Raw genomic sequence first — 15092 nt, forward strand, 5'->3', positions numbered from 1 at the left:
TGGTAGGCATTCAAGTTGTTTCCACTTTGTGGCTATTACAAATTATGCTTCTGTGCATATGTTGGTGCACATCGTTGGATCATGTGTATGAGTTTCTCTTAAATCCACAGAATTGCTGTGTTGTGGGAAAGAAGCAAGTTCTTCGTTAGTAGACATTGCCCAAGACTTTTGCAAAGTGAGCGCATCAATTTACACTCCCACTTACAGAGTTCCAGTTTCTCCATGCAAGCTCTTGGTATTTTGTCTTTTCCATTTTCACTATTCTGGCTGGTGTTTAAGTGGCACTTAGTTGCAATCTTCATATACTGGATGCTTCAGTGAAATGTATTACTTTCTCCTACACTTATTGGTAATTTGACACCCTCTTTTGTGAATTATCTGTTTAAGTATTTCACTCATTTTTCTATTAGATATGTTTTTCTCTTCCATTTTGATTTGTAGGAGTTTTAGGTATAGTTTTGGATATAAGTCCTTTGTGGATATACAAAACGTTTGAGTCCTTTGTGGACATACAAAATGTTTTCAAAGTTGCCTTTTTACCTTACTGCATCTTTGAGAAGTAGAAATTCTCAGTATTAACGTCTTCCAATTTATCAATTGCTTTTCCTTTATGACTAGTCATTTTTGTTTCCTGCTTAAAAAATCGTTGCCTACTCCAAGGTCATAAATATTTTCTCTAGTATTCTTTTAAAAGTGTTCTTGTGTTGCCTCTCAGACCTAGGTCCACAATCTACGTGGATTAATTACTTTGTATGGTGTGAGGTAAAGGTCAAAATACACTTGACAAGTGTTAATGCTGAGAGGTAAGACCAGCATATTTTTTAAGAAGCCAGCATGGGATATAGAAAGAAAATCTGGGTTAATCTGAAATATACCATTAGGGCAAAAGGAGAGGGATCTTCATCTTTATATGATTGTACTGAAGACTTTGTATAAAGTTTCTCTAAGATGAGACTGCTTTTCAATCTAATGACCTGCCATCTTCCCCACAAGGCATAAGATCCAGCGACCAATGTGGCTGCTCAATCACGCCATGCTTCCTTATGCTTTTATACATGCTGTTCTGTGCATGGGGTGTCTTCTCTATCTCTCATTCACTTCCTACTACTCCTTCAAGACTGTCTCCAATGCTCCCTGGTCTTAGAAGAGGTCCCTGATTCTGTTCCCAAAACAGTCAGTTTTTCCCAGCACATATTGCCTGCTTCTGTGATAGCAATTATCTTACCCTGTTTTAATTAATTCTTTGCCTCATTTCCATTATGAAGTCTTTGAATATGGAGACTGTGATTTATCTTAGTATCTCCACAATTCAGCACAGTGATTGGCCCCTATAAGATAACTTAATTTGTTTTGGTTTTATTGGTGTTAAATAAATCAGACTAATACTGGCATTACAAGATAGAAATGAGACCATGACATGTTTTAGAAAGTAGACAAATGATAAACATGATGTCTATTGTAACATCATCCTTTTAAAAATATTTTTTCTTTTCAAATTTTTATTTAAATTCTAGTTAGTTAACATACAGTGCAATATTGGTTTCAGGAGTAAAATTCAGTGATGCATCACTTACATCACCCTTTTTAAATGGGAGAAGAAACCAAGAAGGACAGAGGGGAAATAGTAGAAGAAAAGGAGAAGGAGGGAAAAGGAAAGAGACTTCTGTTTTTATCCAGGTTGGAGTAGCTAGCACTCATCATAAATTGCTATAAAAACTGAATAAAATATAGAAGACAATGACTTTCAAACACTGAGCAAAATGTAGCATAGGAATGTGAGAAAGAAGAGATATATACTATATCTATATATTCTCTGTATCAGCACAGCTTCCTGACCATGACACAGGAAGGTGAGGCCCAAGCAAAATAGGATGCTCCTGCTGAGTTGAGGAGACAGAGACTAGAATTTAAGACTGATAAAGCAGCTGGAACTTACAGGACAGAGTTATGAAAAGGAAGCTGCTTCACAGAGAAATCATCTCCAGAAGTTTGTAGGGAGAAACTCCGTGTATGTTATTTAAAAGCCAGACTGCACAGGTAATATTCCACAAAATCTAGTAGAAAACAATTTCTATGCCATTGAGACATACTCAAGGTAGAATGGACATACTCAAGGTTACAAAGTAAGTTAATTTCCAGGAAAAAAACTCAACATTCTTTACAGGAAGACATCATAATTCAGATCCCATAAAATATATTACCTACCATGTCTCGCATACAATGAAAGTTTACTGGACATGTGAAGAAACAGGAAAATGTGACCCATGATCAAGAAGAAACCCATCAATAGAAATAGGCACTGAGATGACCTAGATGTTGCGAACAGTCATTAAGGACTTTAAAGCAGTTATAAATAAATTCAAAGATTTAAATGAAATATGGTCTTACTGACTAAGTAGTAAATCTCAAGGGAAAACAGAAGCTATAAAAAGAACTAAATGGAAACTCTAGAACTGAAAATACAGGGTCTGAAATGGAAAATTCACTGGATGAGCTGGACAACAGAAAGGGGAAGAAAAATAGTCACTGACCTTTAAAAGAGGGCAATCACAATTATCCCATAAGAAGATCACATATTTTTAAAATTGAAGAAATTAAGAGAGCCTCAGTGACCTGATAGTATTGAGACACATGTGTGATTGCAGTACCAGAAAGGTAGGAGGGATTGAGACTGAGACAGAAAAGTTGTTGTTGTTGTTGTTGTTGTTGTTGTTGTTGTTGTTGTTGTTTTAAAATAATGGTGTTGGTGGGTGGCTTAGTCGAGAGTCCAACTCTTGATTTTGGCTTAGGTCATGATCTCCATGGTTTGTGAGATCGAGCCCCACATCGGGCTCTGCCCTGACAGCACAGAGCCTACTTGGGATTCTATCTCCCTCTCCTTCTGCCCCCTCCCCCCCCCCAATAAATAAATAAACTTTAAAAAATGGTGTGAACAAATGGTGTTGGGAAAACTGGACAACCACAAGCAAAAGAATGAAAGGGGACCACTTTCTTATACCATACATAAAAATAAATTCAACATAGACTAAAGGCCTAAATGTGAGACCTAAAACCATAAAAATTCTAGAAGAGAGCACACGTAGTAATTTCTCTGACATTGGCTGTAGCAACCTTTTTCTAGATAGGTCCCCTGAGGCGAGGGAAACAAAAGCAAAAATAAACTATTGGGACATCAAAATAAAAAGCTTCTGCACAGCAAAAGAAACAATCAATAAAACAAAAAGACAGCCTACTGAATGGGAGAACATATTTGCAAAAGACATATCCAATAAAGGGTTAGTATCCAAAATATATAGGTAACTTATAAAACTCAATACCCAAAAAACAAATAATCCAACTAAAAATGGGCAGAAGACATGAACAGACATTTCTCCAAAAAAGACACCCAGATAGTCAACAGACATGTGAAAAGACTCTCAACATTACTTATCATCAGGGAAATACAAATCAAAACTGCAATGCCACATCACTTTGTACCTGTCAGAATGGCTAAAATCAACAACACAAGAAACAACAAGTGTTGGCCAGGATGTGGAGAAAAAGGAACTCTCGTGCACTGTTGGTGGTAATGCAAACCGGTGCAGCCACTGTGGGAAACAGTATGGAAGTTCCTCAAAAAGTTAAAAATAGAACTATCCTATGATGCAGCAATTGCACTACTGGGTATTTATACAACAAATACAAAACATTAATTCAAGGGATACATGCAACCCTATGTTTCTAGGGGCATTATTTACAAAAGCCAAGATATGGAAGCAGCCCAAGTGTCCATCGATAGATGAATGTTTAAAGAAGATGTGATATACATGTCAATATCTATCTCTGCATCCCTATCTATCTCTCTATCTACATATATCAGCTTTAGCAGATATTGCCCAAGACTTTTGCAAAGTGGGTACATCAGTTTACACTCCCACTAGCGGTGTTCCAGTTTCTCCATGTCTTTACAAGCTCTTGGTATTTTTTGTCTTTTCCATTTTCACTATTCTGGTTGGCATGTAAGGGGTATGACACTGTAGTTGTAATACTCATATACTGGATGCTTTAGTGAAATGTGTTACTTTCTCATATGCTTATTGGTAATTTGACACTCTCTTTCATGAATTATCTGTTCAAATGTTTTGCTCATGGATGGAACGAAAGGGTATAATGCTAAACAAAATAAGTCTGTCAGAAAAAGACAGATACCATATGATTTCATTCACATGTGGAATTTAAGAAACAATACAAATGAGCAAAGGGAAAAAAAGAGAGAAGTATCAAGAAACAGAGTCTTAACTATAGAGAACAAACATGGTTACCAGAGAGGAGGTGGGTGGGGGATGGAAATAGGTGATGGGAATTAAGGAGGGCACTTGTGATGAGCACAGAGTGATGTAAGAAATTGTTGAATCACTATATTGTATACCTGAAATGAATACAACACTGTATGTTAACTAATTGGAATTAAAACAAAATTCTCTAAATGGTGTAAAATTTCCCAAATTTAATGAAAAAAAGATCTAAGAAGCTCAAGAAACCTTATAACAGGATAAATACAGAGAAACCACAACTAAGCACATGATGTTCAAGCTCCCAAAAATGAAAAACAGAAAATGAAAATCCCAAAAAATCTAGAGAAAAGTGACACATTATGTGGAAAGAAATAATGACATCAACATTAGCCAACTTCTTATAAAAAAACAGAGTCAGGAGATAATAAGGTAATATTTTTTTTGGTGCTGAAAGAAAATGCTGTCAAGTCAGAACTTTATACCCAGCAAAATGCATCTTTTAAAAATCGGGGAGAAATAAAGGCAATGTCAGATAAACAAGAGTTGAAACAGTTTTTCAGTGACAGCCTGCATTACAATAGACACTAAAGGAAATTCTTCAGGCTGAATGGACACGATCCACATAGAAACTCAGATACGTACGAAGAAATGAAGAGCCCCCAAAATGTTGAATATGAAGATAAATATAAAAGATTAGATTTTTTTCCCTTCTCTTAATTTTCTCAGAAATTAAAAGAGTGAGGAGGGAAGGAACAGAGAAGAGTATGAAGTGAAAACCATACACAACCAGGGAAACAAGAATCAAATCTCAGCTCTGCCACTTATAAACCATATGATCATGGATAAGCTGTTTAACGTCTCTGCACGATTTCCTTCATCCATTACTGGGTTAACTCTTACCTTTGTAAGGGAGAATCTCCACAGGAGTGCCTAGCACAGCATCCAGGTGGGCACTCAGTGGGCACTCAGTGAGAGGAAATGTTGCCAACGTCAACGTTAGGCATTACATAAGAAGACTCAAACACTGAAGTTCAGTACATTGATCAAGTTATGCAATCTATGATAACCTCCTATATAGTCTCAAAACTGAGACAACCATGCTCCTATACTAGGAGATTGTTGCAAGAATTAAGTATAATAACACATTTAAGACATTTACCAAAATGATTGACATGCAAAAGTGATCAATAAATATTTGTTATTAAAAAATAGAAGTTCAGAACTGTCCTGCCTTAACCAAGGGTATATAAAGTTTTAATAACTTCTCTCTTTTATTTATAGTTCTTTCCTCTTAAAGTAGAAATCATGGATGCTCATTGTATTCATGTTGGTTTGGTGAACTTAGGTCTATATATTCAAAGATATTAAATTTCAGAGCCATCAATTATTGCATAGCCCAGTGCTACATACATCATTTCAAAATCTCCAGAAAACATGTGCCTCAGATGCAAATGCATTTTAAAGTTTTCATGAACTTTTGTCAATGACTAAAGCAGCAAATTCTATGCTATTTCCCAAACTTGTCTTCTCCTTACTACCTTCACAAATATTGCCACTATTTACTCTATAACTTTAAATGACTCCTTATTTTTCTACCTAAATTAATTTCAAAAGGCAATTTGGGCTACTACTAAATATGGAATACTTGTATCACTGACCATAAATAAAAACTATATATTAAAAATAGAATGAAATTAAGACAATGTTGTTACAATTTACTTACAAACCATGGCTTTCCGGGGGCTCTGAACGTGGGCTTTATGTCTTTGTTGAAAGAGAAACAGCTCTGGAGAAAAATTGATTAGGAAATGTTACAGAGGTGTTAAAAACATACTAGCTCCTGAGACTTCTTTGTTGAAATCACAAGGAATGAAACCATTTAAAAAAGTAACTTTCTGGGGTGCCTGGGTGGCTCAGTTAAGCGTAGGACTTCAGCTCAGGTCCTGATCTCATGGTTCCCGGGTTTGAGCCCTGCACCAAGCCCTGTGCTGACAGTTCGAAGCCTGAAACCTGCTTCAGATTCTCTTTCCCTCTCTCTCTGCCCCTCGCCTGCTTGTGCTCTGTCTCTCTCAAAAAAATAAATAAACATAAAAAAATTTTTTTAAATAAAAGAGTAACGTTCAAGGTGCAATTCAGTTTCATTACTGATCTGTTTCTAGCTTTTATTCTCTCATATATAAAAAAATGGAGATAATAGCACCTAGCTTCATAGGTTGGCAGCAAATGATAGCAAACAATATATGTAAGCCTCTTAGCACAGTGCCAGACACATACATGACACTCAAGAAATATTAGTTATAACTTAAAATGTTACATATACGCTTCTTACCCACATTCTGTCTATGGGTAAATACAGACGGGCTTTGTGTGAGCCACCTTTTCCACTTGCATGTTGAAATTAGGGGTGTGGAAACTCTTTGGATGGGAAGTCACCATGGTCTAGAATTTTAGCTTGTTAATAGGCTTTTTTTTTTAAATTTTTTTTTTTAACGTTTATTTTATTTTTGAGACAGAGAGAGACAGAGCATGAACGGGGGAGGGTCACAGAGAGAGGGAGACACAGAATCGGAAACAGGCTCCAGGCTCTGAGCTGGCAGCACAGAGCCCGACGCGGGGCTTGAACCCACGGACCGTGAGATCGTGACCTGAGCCGAAGTCGGCCGCTCAACCGACCGAGCCACCCAGGCGCCCCTAGGCTTTTTTTTTAATTTTAAAATTTCTGAACTAAAAATAGAAGAATATGTGTTACTAAAAGACATTAGGACTGGCATTTCTGGCCACATGGGTTTCTGCATCTGTTATCCTATGCTATTGCTCTATTTGGGGAGAGACGCTGTCTTCTTTTTCAGCTTCTCTCTCATTCTGTCTGCCTCTCTCTCTCTCTCTCTCTCTCTCTCTCTCACACACACACACACACACACACACACACACACACACACACACAGCCAACCATCACAATGAGCACTTAAGCACTTAATTAATATCTGTATATTGTGGAAGTCTCCCTAGAACAGAAGCCCCAGGTCTATCTCATTTTCAAAATACCTAACAAAAGGGAAAACATGACAATGTGACACTGGTTACTTCTCTAGCTTAATAATAAAGACTTTCATTCTATTGAAAATAATTTCAAGTAGCAAATTAAAGAAAACTTTTAGTAAATTTGAATCTAGGAAAACTTCAAATAATAAGACCATAAACTTCTAGAAACAATGTTGTATTCACTCCTGGTAGAAGAATCTAAAACTCACTACATTTCAATACTATATCTTTTTCTTCCACTGACATGAGCTGTTAATTAATTGCACTTTTTGCTATCAAAATCAATAAAGAACAAACAAAATAAAAGATAATGTTGTCAAATCATCATCATCCATCAGGCATAATGTTGCTGTTTTTTTTTTTTTTTTTTTTTACTTTCCCCAGACCTTTTCAATCCATCAGATATGTTAATATTTATGGAGTGTTTATAGAAGAAATCTGTTAGAATTAATAAATAATAAAGCTAATGTCTTTTTAAAAAGTAAATCAAGACTCCCATCAAAAAGTTGCTTATAATTTACTATAGCAATATAAAACCAGAAAAGCAGTAAGCAGACAGGATTATATTCCATTACTCAGAATATCTAACACAACCTGTTTTTGTTGTCTTTTTTTAATGAAATAAAATGTTTTGACAACTTCAACTTGTAGAACTTCTTTTCCTCAACCTATGTGAAACCATAAGTGATTATATATACATAGCAATTCATGCTAAGAGATTTTTCCCCCTGATTTGAGCCTGAGACATTATATTTGCTAATACATTATTCAGGATTATAGTTGCTATATTCCAAACTGAGACTTATTTTCTTATTTTGTGCTATTTTATCAGTTTTTAGTATTAAGATTATGCAAACTTTTTGATTATGCAAACTTCCATTTCTGTAACTAACACATTGATCGAATATTCCCTGATTTTGTCTTGGTGATACAAATACTTGTGTTGCTCAAAAATTCGTGGAAGAGGGAGTGAAAATATAATGCCTTAAAGAATTCCTTTCATCATCGAAAGATAAAGGAAGTAAAAATGTTAAAAGTTGTTGATGGAAACATTTTTTTTTTCTGTAGGAGAGCGATGATTTAAAAAAAATTTTTTTTCACCACACACCAGGACCTGAACTCTGGTTAACTTTTGATTTTACTCTTCTTTAATTCAATTATAATTTCTCTTTGTTGAGATTATTGAGTTTTATTTTGTCAATAACCCCATTCCTATGAATAAAGCTTTCTGCTCAAAATGCAACATTTTCTTATTTCTGGTCTTTTTTTCCATTTTTTGAATGTCTATTTGTATTTGACAGAGAGACAGAGTGCGAGCGGGGGAAGGGCAGAGAGTTGGAAGCAGACTCCAAGGTCCGAGCTGTCAGCACAGCGCCCAACATGGGGCTGGAACCCACGAACCTTGAGATCATGACCTGAGCTGAAGTGGAATGCCTAACCGACTGAGCCACCCAGGCATCCCCAAAATGCAACATTTTCAAACTTCTATCTTAATAACTGAATTGGACCAGTTGCAGAGCTGATGTGGATTGACTGCACTGAAAAAGATCACAGTTTGATCCAAAATATTTGCTTAGTAAACACATGCTACTTACAAGTTTCTGTGAAAGAAACAGTAATTTCAGTACCAGCCAGTGCTTATGTTGTTTTCATTTTTATTTTTGCTGGGATTTTAGCCTTTAATAAGCAACTTGCCAATTACTTTACAAATGTATTGGCTAATTTTTATTGACTTGAGCAAAATATATGCTTTACAGGTTTCTGTTGTTTCAAATTTTTACTAGTATTAAGTATCTGAAATGAATTTCTTATAGACAACATCTACTCGATAGTGTTGTTTTTAATCTACTCTTCCAATCTCTGCTTTTTAATTGATATATTTAGATAATTTGTATTTAAGGCAATTATTGATATGTCAGGACGTAAGTAAGTTCCAAACATGTTCATGAATGTCATTTGAAGTTATTAATGTGAGATGAAGGTTACGAGAAATGGCCTTCTGACCAATTAGATAACAATTTCAGGTTGAGTGATAAATCACATTGTACTTTCCACAAATAGAATAGCTTTCACCCAGCCTTTGGCTTATTTTGTGAGATGCTCTAAGAAAATGCTAAACAAACCCATTATTTCATTGTGTATAGAGATATTTTTTTAGTATGTCATCCACTATATTCAGTGTCCTCTCCAAAAATAGCAAATCAAAATTTTATTTTAGCCCTCATAAGAAAGTTTTATTTCTCTGAGGAATAACAATCTATTTTTCTATGGACACATCGATTTTGGAAATAGTAATATTTCACTTTTTGCTTTGGCTTCCAGAAAGTTCATTACCAATTTTTTTCACCTTAAAATTATAGCCTTATAATTGGTTTACCACCCCTATCCTTTATGTTATTGTGGCTCTATATTTAACTTTATATGTTATAAACATCATAAGATAGGGTTATGTTTCTTTAAGCAATCAATAACCTTTTACATATACTCATATATGTATCTTTTCAAGAGGTCTTTATTCCTTCTTGCAGTTCTTTCCTCTCAACTGGAAATATTTCCTTTAGCCCGAGGAACTTGTTTATCCCTTCTGAACATTTCTAGATTTTGATGCTATGAACATTTATGATCTCTCTTGAGATATATGTTTCTTCTTTCTTGAATAAGTACCTGACAGTGGAATTACTATGTCTTTTGGTAAGTGTATATTTAACCACATAAGAAATTACCAAAGTGTTTTCCATAGTTGCACGTTTTACATTCCCACCAGCAATGCATGAGAGGTGTATGAGTGTGTCTGTTTCTATCAGCTATTTTTTCTCTTAATTATCAATTGCATTTTCCTGCTCCTTCTCACATGTCACACTTTTATTGCATGCCAGACACTCATGTAAAAGAAATTGAAGACTGTAAATTGATATTAAATTTCCAGTGTCAGAGAAATTGGTTGAGGGGCTCCTCACCTTGATTCAATCAGGAATTATGATGAGTGGTTGCTGGGTTATAACTAAGCTAGCTTTAGTCTACCTCTGATTTCAATTATCTTGGACATAGGAAATTGTTGTGGTCATTGTTGACCCCCTTCTTTAGCAGACTTATTACTTCTAAGCACAGAGACTGTGGGTGATTTCACTTTTCTTTCCCAGCCCAGTCCTTGGGCTCTCTTGTGCCAGTACTTAACAAAGGTCCCGTAGAGGAAAACTGATGGATGGAGAAAAACAATTCCTTGATCCAGCTTAATTTTGATATTATGTTAATATGGCTTATTCATCTTAATTTCCCCCAGTTTTTATCCTCTAGTCTATACTTCAATACCCTGATTTCTTTTCTATTTTATTTTATATTTATTTTATTCCTTTAAGTTGTTTCAAATGGCTTCCAACCAAGAGAGTCAAGGCCTAAATAAATAAATAAATAAATAAAGCTAATCTCAGTTTACTGCCTTTTTAATTGTATCATTTCTCCGTATTTTTAAAAGTGCTCATTCAGGTCTTCAATCTGCTCTAAAAAACCACAATAGAAGATCATTTTTTTTTTCAATCGAACTTGGTTTTTCAAGATCCTCACTCTAGTCTCAAGGGTGCTACAAGAACTCACATACAATTTACTTGTAGAATCTACAATGGATGGGCAATTGTTGGCCACTGAATTGAATTCATTTTTCTATCCAGTCTCTTTAATGAGAAAAATGAAGGAAATAAAATGGGACATTTAAAAACTAATAGAAATCTTGAATATAATAACTACTGACAAAGGCAATTAAAGAACACTTTTAAAAAATTTAATAGAAATAAATGAGAATGTTCAAATGACACACACCAAAAGGGAAGAAGGAAGTTTGTTAAATTTAACTATTGCATTACTCCTAATTATTTCCCCTAAATCAATGAAAAAATTCTACAACTTTTTAAAATGTACTACAAATAATGATCCCTGAGTTTATCAACAAATATGTGTTCCTTTTTTAAATTAATTTATTTATTTTGAGAGAGACAGTGGGGAAGGGGCAGAGAGACAGAGAGAGAGAGCATCCCGAGCAGGCTCCACACTGTCAGCACAGAGCCCAATGCAGTGCTTGAACCCACAAACACTGGTCATGGATCATGACCTGAGCCAAAGTCAGACACTTAACCAACTGAGCCACACAGAGGTCCTGCTTCCTGTGTGTTCCTAATTAAACATCCTTTTACCCTCAGACAGTTCCATATTGGGTCAGAATCACACGACCATGTTTTATTATATGAACAAATGGGAAAAGTCAGATTTGAAAGTTCTTTTCAACTGATTAAGGAGGGTTTTTTTTTTAATGTTTGTTTCTTTGTTTTGAGAGAGAGAGAGAGCAAGAGAGAGCACATGCACATGCACATACATGAGCAGGGGAGGGGCAAAGAGAGAGGGAGAAAGAGAATCCCAAGCAGGCACCATGCTGACAGCTCAGTCTCATGAACCATGAGATCACGACCTGAGCAGAAACCAAGAGTCAGATGCTTAACTGACTGAACCACCCAGGAGCCCCTAGCAGGTTTTTAAAAAGGAGAAGGAATCCTATTGAAAATGCACAACCCACATCTCTTGGACGCCTCTTTCCAACCACCATTTTATGTTTCTATACAGCATATAGAAACATAGACTACATGGAGACCTACACAGCCTAATGATACTTAAACATTTTCAAAGATCCCATACTAAGAGGGAAAAAAACTACTCTAAAATGCAGGCAGGATTCATTTAAGGGCAAAGACAGTTTGCCATGTATCTCCAGCTACATGCAAGTGTTTCCTATACTGGCCACTTAAAAAATTTCCCCAGATTTCCATTTGAGAGTAGAAGAAATGGGGTAGTGTATTGGCAAGTGATCTTGAAAAACATCTTCATGAGGGTGTTCATGTTCAATGACCTTTTTATCTTCTTGGGGCTCAAATACAGTAACAGTAATCTCTTCCCATTGCCAATAATTGTTTAATCAATCATCTGCCTATATTATAGGGAGTTCAGTATCTTCTTCTAAAGGCTTCCATTTAGTTGCCCATGAAAACCAGGAGCTTATTTTGAAAGTACTGAAGAGTCATATAAGCCTCCCTGGGCTGTCATTAACACCCTTGCCACATGGAAACACTGTCACTCTTGAACACCAGTCCTGCACAATCACAAAACTATCTTGCAACCAGATTGTGCAGGATATATATGTGAGCAAAACACCAAGACCTAGGTAATCTTGCCTCATGGTGAGTCTGTGCTGGTTTATGGATCTCATGTCGGGATACCCTAATCTAGTAGGCAGGTTCTATTAATGTTGCATTAGTAGATATTAATATAGGGTTGTGCCTATAAGTTTTCTAGAGTGTGGCTATTTTCCCCAGGAAGTTCAATGGCCCCTATGCCAAACATCTGCCTCTTTCCTTGCTATGGGTTATTTGGGACAGGCGGTTTCTGCTAGGCCAAAAGAAATCCTGCAGTATTTGCTCAAGGTAGTGTCTACTTACCTTATGCTTTATACAACAAGCCTCAAGAAGAGACTTTGCATCCGTCCAGACAGGGTAGTGACTGAAAGGTACTGTTACAAAAAGAATCCCAATTGCTTGGTCACACTAGAGATGATTACCCTTAGGGGAAAAAAGAAATGAGAAGAAATTTACCTTCGGTGTTCCCATTCCTCGCAGTGCAGTATACCCATCCCAACAAGGCTTTGTTCTGTAGGGTTCTGTGTTGGCCCTTCTCTCAGTCTACATATTCCTGCTCTGATCCATTCGGTCTCCTGCTGTCTGGTACTGTTTAATGTGTGTGTCTAGATAACTCCCAAATTTGACTCTCCAGCCAAGATCACTCTCCTCAGCCTCAGATATGCACACCTAAACCTTCCGGATACTTCCATGTAGATATCTCACAGACATCTAAAACTCACCACAGACAAACACCTCCTGTACTCCTTATCAATTCAGTCAACATGGTCCAGCCACCACTGGAACACAGGCACGGTAGGGGAGACATTGGTGCTTGCTAACCTACCCTCAATCCACGTTAATTCTATTTCCTAAATATCTCTCGGCCGCATTCCCATGGTCAGATCCCTGCCATTACACTTCCCTAGGTCACCATTATCCCTTGTTTGGATTACTCTGACCACCTCTTAGCCCATTTACCAAATTACCTGCTCTGCTCTCTTGAAGTGATCCTCCCACCTTGCAGCCCAAACCACTTTTCCCAGAGCAAATCTGACCCCCACCCTGCAGCAGTTGCTAGGATACCGAAAACTTGTTCAGAATTCCCTAAGGTGAAAAATTTCGTCTTCCACAAAGTACATTTTTACTCAGCCGTCGCCGCCCCCTCTTTCCCTTCCAGGTCATGTCTTTCTCTCTCCTACCCTCCCCGCCTTCGTCCTTGTCCCTCCGCCATCTGATCATTCCAGCCAAATTATAATCCTCTCACTTTTGCCTCCAGACCTTTGCACACGTTGTGCCCTTTCTCAAAGCACTACGCCCCCACTCTTTTGCCTAACAAATTCTTACACGTCATTCAAAGCTCGTCTGCAATGCCTCGGGCCACGGATGCCTTTTTTACCCTCTTAAATTAGGTTAGGTGCTCCTCCTAGAGGTAGGTACTCCCCTACCTAAAGATCAAGGTGTTTATCTTTTATTTAGTCAACAGATATTTATTAGGGACTTATTACATGCCAGGAGACTAGAGAGATACAAGGCTTATTGTAGAGATTTTTTTTTTTCATTGTAGAGATTTTAGAAACAATAGTAAAACTGACTAAATTTTGATTTTCTCTCCAATGTCACCATGCACCAGCCTGTCTGGAAATCTCTCTGTCTCTTGTTTTTGTTAATAGCTGGATTGAGATATAATTCACATACTCGCATATCATACAATTTACCCACTTAAAGCATAAAATTCAATGATTTTTAATATATTCATGGAGCTATGCCACTATTATTACAATAAATTTTAGAATATTTTCATCATCCCCCAAAGAAACCCTGTACTGTTTGGCTATGGCCCTCCCAGTCTCCCCAACCCAAGGCAACTTCTAATCTGCTTTCTGTCCCTTGAGATGTGTCAATTCCGGACATTTCATATAAGTGGAAACATAAAATATATGGCCTTTTGTGTCTGGCTTCTTTTTTCTTAGCAAAGTGATTTCAAGGTTCATCCATTTTGTAGCATGAATGAGCACTTCATTCTTTCTGTTAATAAAAATCTTATATACTGAAGGTATACAAGATGATGATTTGATATGAAGATTTGATACATAGTGAATTGATTACTACAGTCCATCTAATTAACATATCATCTCCTGACATAGGTAGCACTTTCTTGTGTGATGAGATCACCTGAAATCTACTCTCTTAGCAGATTTCCAGTTTTCAATAAGGTATTATTAACTATAGACATAGAGGGTATATTAAATTTATAGACTAATTTATTCTACATAACTGTAACTTTGTATCATTTGACAAACATATTTTCCCATTTCCCTCCTTCCCTCCTCACTAGCCTCTGGTAACTACCCTATGCTACATAGGCATTCTACCCTATGCTTCTGTGAGTTCAACTTTTTTAGATTCCACATATGAATGAGATCATACAGTTTTTGACTTTCTGTGTCTGGCTTATTTCACTTAGCATAATCTCCCCTAGATCCATCCATGTTGTGAGAAATGGCAGATTTCCTTTCTTTTTTGAGGTTGAATAATATTTCATTGCATGTATATACCACATTTTCTTCATCCATTCATCCACTGATGGACATTTACACTGTTTCCACAACTTGGTTATTGT

The sequence above is a fragment of the Panthera uncia genome (genome assembly GCF_023721935.1).
Source record: "Panthera uncia isolate 11264 chromosome E2 unlocalized genomic scaffold, Puncia_PCG_1.0 HiC_scaffold_19, whole genome shotgun sequence".
Lineage (NCBI taxonomy): Eukaryota > Metazoa > Chordata > Mammalia > Carnivora > Felidae > Panthera > Panthera uncia.